Below are 10,148 nucleotides of genomic sequence, written 5' to 3' on the forward strand. Positions count from 1 at the left end.
ATATAAAAATAAAACATTTCACAGATCCATGTTAAGAGAACTTAAATGGAAACGGATGATGCGACAGTATGTATTCCCAGCGCAATGGCATTTTGTTGGCGCAGAATACATTTACGTACCTCGGCCCCTAAAGTCTTTCGTCTTCAGAGATTGTTTTTCATGGATATTCATTTGATAAATGCAATTATTTGAATCGTTTTATATCTGTAAACGGTTATACATACATTATGTAATGGCTTTCACGCTGAATACCATGTATAGTTCTCGAGTATGTCTAAAAACTTCTGGGTTTTTTCACGATAGAAAACACTAGTGAAAAAAGTATTGTATCGTACAATATGAATGAATGTACAAGTACACAACGGGAAAATTGATCATGATTTTTTTACATTATTTTTAAATGGGTAATATTTCACCTCTCAGTAGCTTGACACATTAAGGTATTAGGTTTGTCGTATACTTAAATACTACATAATTACCATTTACGGTTTAGCCATGCATTAGCACAGATCCTGGTTTCATATTGTTTTAGATTGTCCAGTAATGTTTTGGAGATGTTTAAAACGAAAGCAGGCCATCAACGTCAACGCTTGTGTTAATTGTTCATGTAATCAGTATATTGAAGCACGATATTATAAAACAAATACAAACATAAACAAAACATATCAAGGTCTCTTGCTAAAATAATTTAACCAGAGAAAGCGAAAAATACCTGTTCGATTCGGACATTATATATTCACTCCGTGCTAACGAATTCGAACTCAAAAATAAAAAATCTGAAATTATGAAAATAATAATATAAAAATATGAAAAAGGAAAATATTAACATGGAGACTTTTGGTTAACTTTAACTATGTTGATTATTAAATTGGTTAGTTTTGAAACTTTCATTCTGTGTTCATTTCTATTCTCATTTTAGGTAGTGTTGATGCTTCATTGGAACAGGTGTAGTGGGAAGGTTTTCCCACCACATTCCTGTTCCATGGCTGACAGTAAACATACTTTGTAGTAGAGTATCCTGGTGATAATATCATTTAAATACTTTTACATTCTCGTATTATTCATTATAAAGTTGTTTATATATGATAAATTATATGGCTACATAGGGGATTGATCCCTAGATTTTTAGCCTAACGTTCTAACCTGCTAAGCTACAGTGTTTCTTGCTGATAACATCATTGCAAAAGCTTGACTGAGTTAGGATACTGTGCACATATCTTTTCCTACAATAGCAACCGTTACCTCTACATAGTGACGAGGCGCTTTGATAGCTGACTTCTACATCAGTCTAACAATAGCATGACGGGGAAGACCTTACATCATCGCCTGTTGTGGATATGTTCAGTCTTGCATGCTACCATACGATATTATCCCTCCACACATTCTTTCCTATTGTGTGTCACATAGTCCCTCCACATATTCTTTCCTTTTGTGTGTCACACAGTCCCTCCACACATTCCATATATATCTGGGTTTTCCCTCCACTTTTGCGTCATACATTCCATGCATATCTAGGTCAAAGATCACCCTCCACATCCCTCCACATCCCTCCACACCCCTCCACATCCCTCCACACCCCTCCACAAAAAGTGTGGAGTTTATACCGGTATAAGACATGTACTAATAGGGTCATGACACTTTTCATTGGTCAATTTTAAGACCAGACCAGGATTCAAACCCTGCAAAGATGTTCATTCCTGAGCTTGAATTCGAACTAAAACTTATATTGGGCAGCATCAGCTTTTTGGCCAAAGCTTGAGGCGTTATTGTGTTGTTATTTTTCGTTTTTTGTTTCTTTTTTTTATTGAATTACGGCGCTGAGCAAAAATTCTTGAGCTCAGACTCAAATATCAGCCTGAGGAGGCCTCAAGTTCGTTTATAATACCCAAGCTCCTTAACCTCATATCATTGTTATGTGCTCCCTAATAGCTACGTACCTAGTCAACGGAAGTAGCATGCCCCTGTGGCGCTTCAGTTATATATAAAAAACAAATATAGGGGGGGGCGTGGTGGTTGTGGGGGGATGTGATGAGGTTTTTCGGGGGCTTGGGCGAGGTTTATACACTGTATATATGAAAAACTACAGTGAAGTTCTAAAATATTTCGTCTGCGGTGGGCCATTGATCCTTAAAGGTGACAAACCGATGCTCTTACCTTGAGATGTATGGTATATTTTTAACATAATATGTGTCCTTCACTCACCTTTTCTCACGTTTTTCTAAAAATCCAGTGACATCCAAACAAAACAATGTATTGTTTCAGATCCTGTTCGACAAATGGCGTCACTAAAGTGTCAGATAAGTAAGACGGAGATAGCTTATGGTAAAAAAGAAGATCGTATGACATGTTCTCTGTGTTCATGCCTCATAACTACTCAGGTAAGAAGCATGCACTTCTATATAACTTTACTTCATTAAGGCCAGTCTTGCGTAATATCATAAGCTGTAAAGCTTATCACAGTGGAAGGAATGTATTTTCTGTCATTCTGTCAAATGTTATTGAAATGTTATTCATAAACGCACGAAAGCGTATCTCAAGGTTTGTTTTTTATGTCAAAAATGTTCTTTAATGTCAATGATAGCTGTTAAATGTACAATATTTTCTTTCAATATTATTCTACATTATACGTTAAACTTGTTTTTAATCCACTGTTTACCTCTGCTGTGAAAATTGATATGCATTCGGAAGTCCTCGAACCGTTTACAAAAACTCTCAGAAGTAAAACAAATCAACCAACAAACTCATGAAATCGCTTAACTCCGCGAAATCGTGAATGATGGTATGGCTTCGAATTTTATCCCCTTGGAGATAACACTGCTTCAGACAATATTTAGAAACCATATAGTAGCCATTTTTACATAATGTATATTATAAATGGATATTATTTACTTATAACATGGATTTTTCTCTTCATTTTTTTCTTTCTTTCACTAAGTGTACCGATCCATGAATCTCTGGACTTTTCAATCTTTGTCCCGGAACATCCTCGAAATGATGACTCACTGCCAATCAATATATGGGTCCCTCTCTTTCCTCTTCCGGTCTTTCTTTTCCCCGTCTACTCTACAGCCAACATGATGCGTGCGTGTTGCGTGTCACCCCGACCACACCCAAAGCATGTAACGTCTTTCAGTTTGAGCGTGCCGGTAACCTTCTGCATCCAACCTCCACAGGAAACAAACAAGTGCGTCACCATTGTTCCAACACTATTCCATGAGCTCTGCATACCTAGCTTTCTTCCTCTAATTAGCCTGACCATATCGCTCTTCCCGAGGCACAATCATCGCGATGACTATAATCTGTCTTGATTCGACAGACAACATCGCCACATCAGAACGTAATATTGTCTGCACCACGTCTAGGAAACAACTTTCTTCCCCAATACCACACTCATCTCTCATGTCTCCGTCTCTCTGAGAATGCTACTGCTGTGTCGCTCTTTACTCCTTCTTATCCGCCTTCACAAACCGGGCGGGAATCCAAACCAACTCCGAAAGGAAGGTGATGGTTTCGGTGGCAGTCCATGTTGGAAAATCCACTCCTTGAACATACATTGCAGGCCCAACTTGACGATCTCTGCACGTTGATGCATCAAACCACCTTCCTATGCACTTGATCGTGTTGTCCATAATTGATGGCATTTCCTCAACCTGTGACGTCAACTAAAATCGTGTGGCCTTCAATACCATACACCGCGATTTCCTTGCCTTTAACTTCTTTCTTACATATGAGACTACTTCTCCAAAGCAGACAAACCCCATATTTCTTCTGCGTGATAGTGTTCACGGTCAAGTCATCCATAATGTCTCTATCCGATTCCTGACTCTATCCTTGGCCCTCCGGTTTCCCGTTCTGTTACCTTGATAATAAAGAATAAATCACCATTACGAATAGAACGGCGGATATGGTATATCCCGTCACTATTCTTTTCCAAGATGTTGCGGCCTCCCAAACAGTAATTCGAAACTGGATGTCACAGAAGTAGTTTCGTACTATTTCCTGTATATGCCCTGGAATAAATCGGTGATGTAGGGCTACTCGCTACTCGCAACACCCAAGATCATACGAAGGACAGAAGCCTAGGGAAACTCCACTGGAAATGGAAAATAAACAGGAATGATAGAAATGAAAAAGATCCCAAATGATGCAATGGGGGTATCGATCAATGTTGGTCTCTTCAATATTCTGTTCGTAGAAAACACGGAAGAAAATCCCCGATGCTGCAGGAAGTGGGTCACATCAGACGCCTTTTACATGCAATGCGCTACAACAGGTCTGTTCTTGGTTTCTTCAATATCTCTCTAAACAGAAGACAATAAAGAAACTCTTATAGATCCTTCTTAACTCTTACGATTATGCAGTTGGTTACGGCAGGCCAATTCTCTCCTCGAACCTGCACGGGTTATCGTCCCGTATGCGTTTACGAGGTCTAACCGTACTACTGTCAGGTTCCCAATGCTAGACCTGACCCCTCTGATTAGTTGGCTTAGCACACTGGTATGCTTCACACAACCCGTAAAGCCTGGGATACATCGGATACTTCTTGTACCGATGTATCAATGTATCTGTTGGTTGTCATATATGTTGTCTGTCGGCTTTATCGACTTTTTTTTATATCGGTCTGTCGTCGATTAACGTCAGAACTCCAGCTCTCTATAATATGCGGGAACTCAGCGACCCGCACCCGGTTCGCACTTCAAACTGATATTTTAGAAACAAATCGTCACTTTCACACACATGTCGCACATGGATCGAAAGATCTATTCTTTATGCACAAGATAAACATATATTACATGCCTCAAACAACCAATACAATCACTAAAAACATATTTTCTCAAACTTACTCTGTTTTACTCTAGTTTTTTGATAGCCCCGCCTTCTAATGCCACGTGACTAAAATATCGCCGGCCTACGTCATAACGTTGGGAAATACCTTCGGTAACGCGAAATCTCGACAAGTCATGTGACATTGCTCATGACCTAATTTCCATTAAAAACATGAGTTGGTATAGAAAACGTTGGAAAATACTGTTCGTAATGATCTTTGAAACATGTTATTGATGCCACCTAGTTCATAAAGAATAGATCTTTCGATCCATGTGCGACATGTGTGTGAAAGTGACGATTTGTTTTTTTAAAATATCAGTTTGAAGTGAGGGCCGGAGTTCTGACGTTAATCGACGACAGACCGATAAAATGTCAGAATAATTCGGACTACAGGGCAATGTATACTGTCCATCATGCAAATGTTTTGTCCGCATAAGGAAAAATATTGATAAAAATTAAACACTTTCCGAAGCGTAGTTACTGTTTTTGGTTGAGGTACGGGGATCATTAAGAGATCTGAAGAAATATGGCCTGAGCAAGCTAGGCTTACCTGCCAGTACAGCAGATGGGGTCGGACTTTTAGGGGCGTAACCTCATATCCTTACGCGGAACTCTATCAAAAAATGACTTTTTAACGAAAACTTCTAAATCATACTCACAGCTTATATAAAAGTTTTATTTTTTACACAAACAATACACGTACCAAACGTGTCGCAACGTTCAAGACCGACTGGTCCCTTTGTCAAGCTATGACTGAGTGAGCTACCTGTACAACGGTGTGACGAATTTGTATATTTTTCATGTCACTCGACCCGAGACATGTCGCCTATCGATAGGGAGCGTATACACACTGCATCAGATAGGTTACAGGTAGGGTACTCACACCACCTAATATATCATCGCGGGAACACACAGAGCATGAGTAATAAAAAGGCTACATACATCATCCCGGGATACCTTGTAATGCGTGACGTAACATTAAATCACCAAGGCAATTCATAGGAAAACATAGTGAAATTTTCTAATGGGCTTTTATTATGCAATAAAGGATGCACAACATCACCTGTATCTGCAATCAACTGTAGTTTTCATAACACATTTGGCCTATGTTATCTGGCTATACGCCAGATAGCCAGAACTTACCCCCGTAATATTTTTAACGCTAACGACTTTATATTGGTTAGGGTCATATGAGTTCATTGCAGTGGTCTGTATTATTTTAATATGCGATTGTGGTTAAGATAAAGACCCCTCACTAGTGTGTACCTCATCTATGTTTTCCTCCTTTAAATCCCCGAACAATCAAACAAGACAAATGGACCCGGAGATAATCAAACAACGTCGAAAAAAACAGACATCTTCTTTGCAGTTTCTCAATAACTCGTAAACTTTAAAGTTACAACCGTGCCGCAATCTGTCGGGAAAAACTGTTGTAAAACTTGTAGTAATAAAATTCCATGAATATTATAAGTGTTTTGGGTTGGAAAGATTTAAAATTTCAATGACTTATGTTTATGTCAAGTATAAGCATGCGAGAGCCTTTTCCTGGCGGTTACTTATCTCACCACAAGCATGGTTGAGGACATGTTTACGGCATTATTATGCAAACGTAAATTCACGAGATGCCACGGGGGCAGAATCCAACGAATTGCGACTATATATTCGACTGGGTCAGAGGTAATGTTTACACATTAAACGTGCTGAGTGTTAAATCAGCCGATTTAGTTCTCACATGTCAAATAAAAGCATCGCAGCTCTAAGGGGTAAACAAACTCTTTTCTATTCCTTAAGAGCATTCCATCGGTATTCGAAGGTTTCGTCGATATATACTTTTGCTTTATTGTGCTGTTGATCGGGTTCCAGCTTTTACCTTTATCTCGCTGATTATATCTGCCTGCTTGGTCGACCGCTCTTTAGCATGAACAGCGCCATTACATCTACCGTGTCTGCGCATGCTTAACATTATGTGAAATGTCGAATTCTTTACGGCACGTAAGAAAGTAAAATTAAATTCCTTTTTATTTCATATCTTTGACACGTTTCACTTTCTGAGTTTGATATTAACGGAAAGTTAATAACTTTTGCTATGTAAGAAAGGTAATAAATGCAAGATTTCTCATGTTGACAAGAAAAATGCGAAGTTAAGCGGCACGGTACCTTTAAATAAGTAACAGACAAAAAGGGGGAAACACGCATGTAGACTGTTTTGTTCTGAAACGGGTATTTTTAAAAACGTAAATGTCCAATGGATATACCTGTATACATGTTTAGGCAGTGAAATGGGGATCCTTAATGTGTTTGTCGACAATAGGCGAGCCCTTGACATCCTTATAATATTAGTAAATGAAAACTGATACTGTTCCCGAAGAAAAGAAATGGCTCAAGAAAGGAGTCCCTCGCTGGAAATCATTGATCTGTAATTTTTACTTTCATTCTGTGTAAAATAATAATAAAAACACTCTTTAGGAAAAAATCTGACTTGATCACAAGAAATAAAATTAAGTATTTAGTTAAATCCAACATATATATACTCACACCCGTAGACCTTCGAACCAGACATGCACACCCTTACGCATACAAACACATCTCTGCTACAACGGACATCTACAAATATTCATTCATTCCACACTGTGACACAATAACACAATGGAATCTCCTTCCCATAGCAGCAGTACAATCCACCACACTCGAGGACTTTAAGACACACATACCCTATGCATCCTTTGAAGCCTTCATCACACGCTAGTTAACATACACCAACTTTTACCTTTTATCTTATACCCTGCACCAAAAAAAAACTTATCTCATCACTGTAAATAATCCCCTTTTTCACGCCTCTGTGCACAGGCTCCCAATGGCATAATCAACGTTATACTGATGGAGCCCCTGTACTCTGAAGAAGAAGAACTTAATAACAGCATATGGCAGATCAGCAATGCTCCATTTGATAAATGGACCACAGCCATGTCACGCATTAAGGATGCCCGTGCCACTACCTAGAACTGTAACTACGCTTTGGAATCCTCCTTCCCGGCATGACTATAGCTTTGATTAATCATTTCTGACAATAAAAACAGATCATGCAGGACTTAATAAATGGTCAAAAAGAAATGATCAAAACATGATTAACGACAGTGTTCCGAGTGTGATCATTTAACGGGGTTAGATCGGGACTCGAACCCTGGACCTCAGACTGTTATACTATCGCTCTAACCGACTGAGCTACCTGGTAAACAGATACGCCCTAGCCTTACTGTGACACGGTTACATCTTCACGGAGGTTAAGAGGTTAATCAGTGTTAAACAAGAATTTCCGAAGAAAATACACAGTACAGCGGGGCAGGGATCCTTAAGGAACCCCAAATTATTGCAGCATTTATACAGATTTTTGAAAGGCGTTTGACACGAATATTACGAAAACAAAGGCTGCCACATTAATTAACGGAACACAACATACAATTGTCAGACTGATAAAAGGTAGTTTTAGGAAGAATTTCTCGGAATGGATATTCATACATGTAGAACATTTGGGATTCCACAAGGGTCTGGCATAGATCCCATATTGATTGTCATCGACAATAATGATCTACTACTCAGTTGGTGGTTTTTTTTCGAAATCATATTTGTTTTCGGATGACACGAAAACATATGACCAGAACTTACCTGATGAAGGTCTACGACGGATGGAACAATGTTGCTATATGTGTGCATGGTTGTTGAAACTCCATCCGGAAAGATGTGTGCATTTGCACAAAGGAACGAATTTTACAAATGACAGGTATCTCGGAGGATCAATCGTTTAAAAAACAGGAGCAGAATCACACACACGCCGATCGTTCAACGGGAGATAACTCGTAATCTTGATAGCGTTATACTATAAGCGTTTACTCTTTGTGACGTCTGGAGTCCAATTATCGTTATTTTTTTTTTAATTTTAAGTTCTTCAACTTTACATTGGCATGTACACGTTATATTTCAATCACCCATTCCCCATTCTCGCACATTTTTTTTCTTCTCTTTGACATTTTTTAACATTCTCAATATTAGTAGAACATTTGATAAACCAATTAAGAATGACAATTATTTTCAGATACTAGTCCTAACTCTATATAAATTGAAACAACAACATATTGAATAATATTATCTGCATGTAGATGAGGAACATACGGAAGAGCATAAGGGCCGTGTCGAAAAATGTATGGCTTTTTAATTTCCATAACTTTCGTTAAATAAATAGTATACTGGTTCCGTTCGCGATAACAAAACGGGGTTACCTAAAAAAAACACTGCTCAAGCTTACATATGTCCCAAAATCTCGTACTGTGACCTATGAAAACTGGTGCTTTGTGAAGCTTTCGGTTACTGAAATAGCTTACCATCTGCTATTAGGAAGTGAAATATCCTGGCCCAATTCAAGAAGGACATCAAAACTCACCTCTTCACGTCTGCATTTTAGGCTCTTTGCACAGACGTCATGTACATGTAGATACCACCCTTTATTTATTCGTTTATGTGCACATTGAGATGATTATCTTCTTGCTTAATGTTTAATGGTGATTGTAGGCCTTTCTTAAACAATTATAACTAATACTATGATCCAGATGTTGTAAAGCGCGTTATAGTTATTTGAAATTATATATAGGGCGCTATACAAATGTTGTATCTTATTATTATTTTTACATTATTATTTTAACCGGAAAAAAAAGAATAAATTACACTCTACAATTTTAAATCATTCATTACATTCTAGTTCATTAAAATCACTATGCAACCTGGAGATAATTATCAAAATATTCGTTTCTGTTATTCACTAAAAAAAATATAAATTCCGTAGCCGAAGCCAAATTGACAAAGGGTTGTGGGTGGTTGATGGAAAGTGGCCGGTCTGCCAGGGTGAAGCACCGGGTTTGTGGTGTGGGAGTTCTCCCGTCCCAAAGAAGCTGTGAATTTCTTAGTCTGGCATGCAGGAACATAAATACTTTGGAGATATTTTTTCAGCTACTGACTTTAGGGCAATTATTAAAGTCACTCCCTTTCTTTAATATATTTGTTACCACTTTCAATTCCAACATGGAGTAATAACATATCTTGGTTTTATTGGTAATTTAGTGTCCAAACTGACCGTCCCGTTTCCAGGTCAAGTAATATGTGTATGCGATTATACCTGGTGTCTGGTGCCTGTTATCGCGCCTGAAGGTGGAAAAATATTTCGTTCACACCTGAGATGAACGGAGTGTTAGTTGGTATCCATGCACTATATAGATACGGTGTATCTTATCATTGCCCGAAGTTAAAGTAATACACTATCAAAAGGGTCTTTA

The sequence above is a fragment of the Mizuhopecten yessoensis genome, unplaced genomic scaffold (genome assembly GCF_002113885.1).
Source record: "Mizuhopecten yessoensis strain PY_sf001 unplaced genomic scaffold, ASM211388v2 scaffold11173, whole genome shotgun sequence".
In the NCBI taxonomy this organism is placed as follows: Eukaryota; Metazoa; Mollusca; class Bivalvia; order Pectinida; family Pectinidae; genus Mizuhopecten; species Mizuhopecten yessoensis.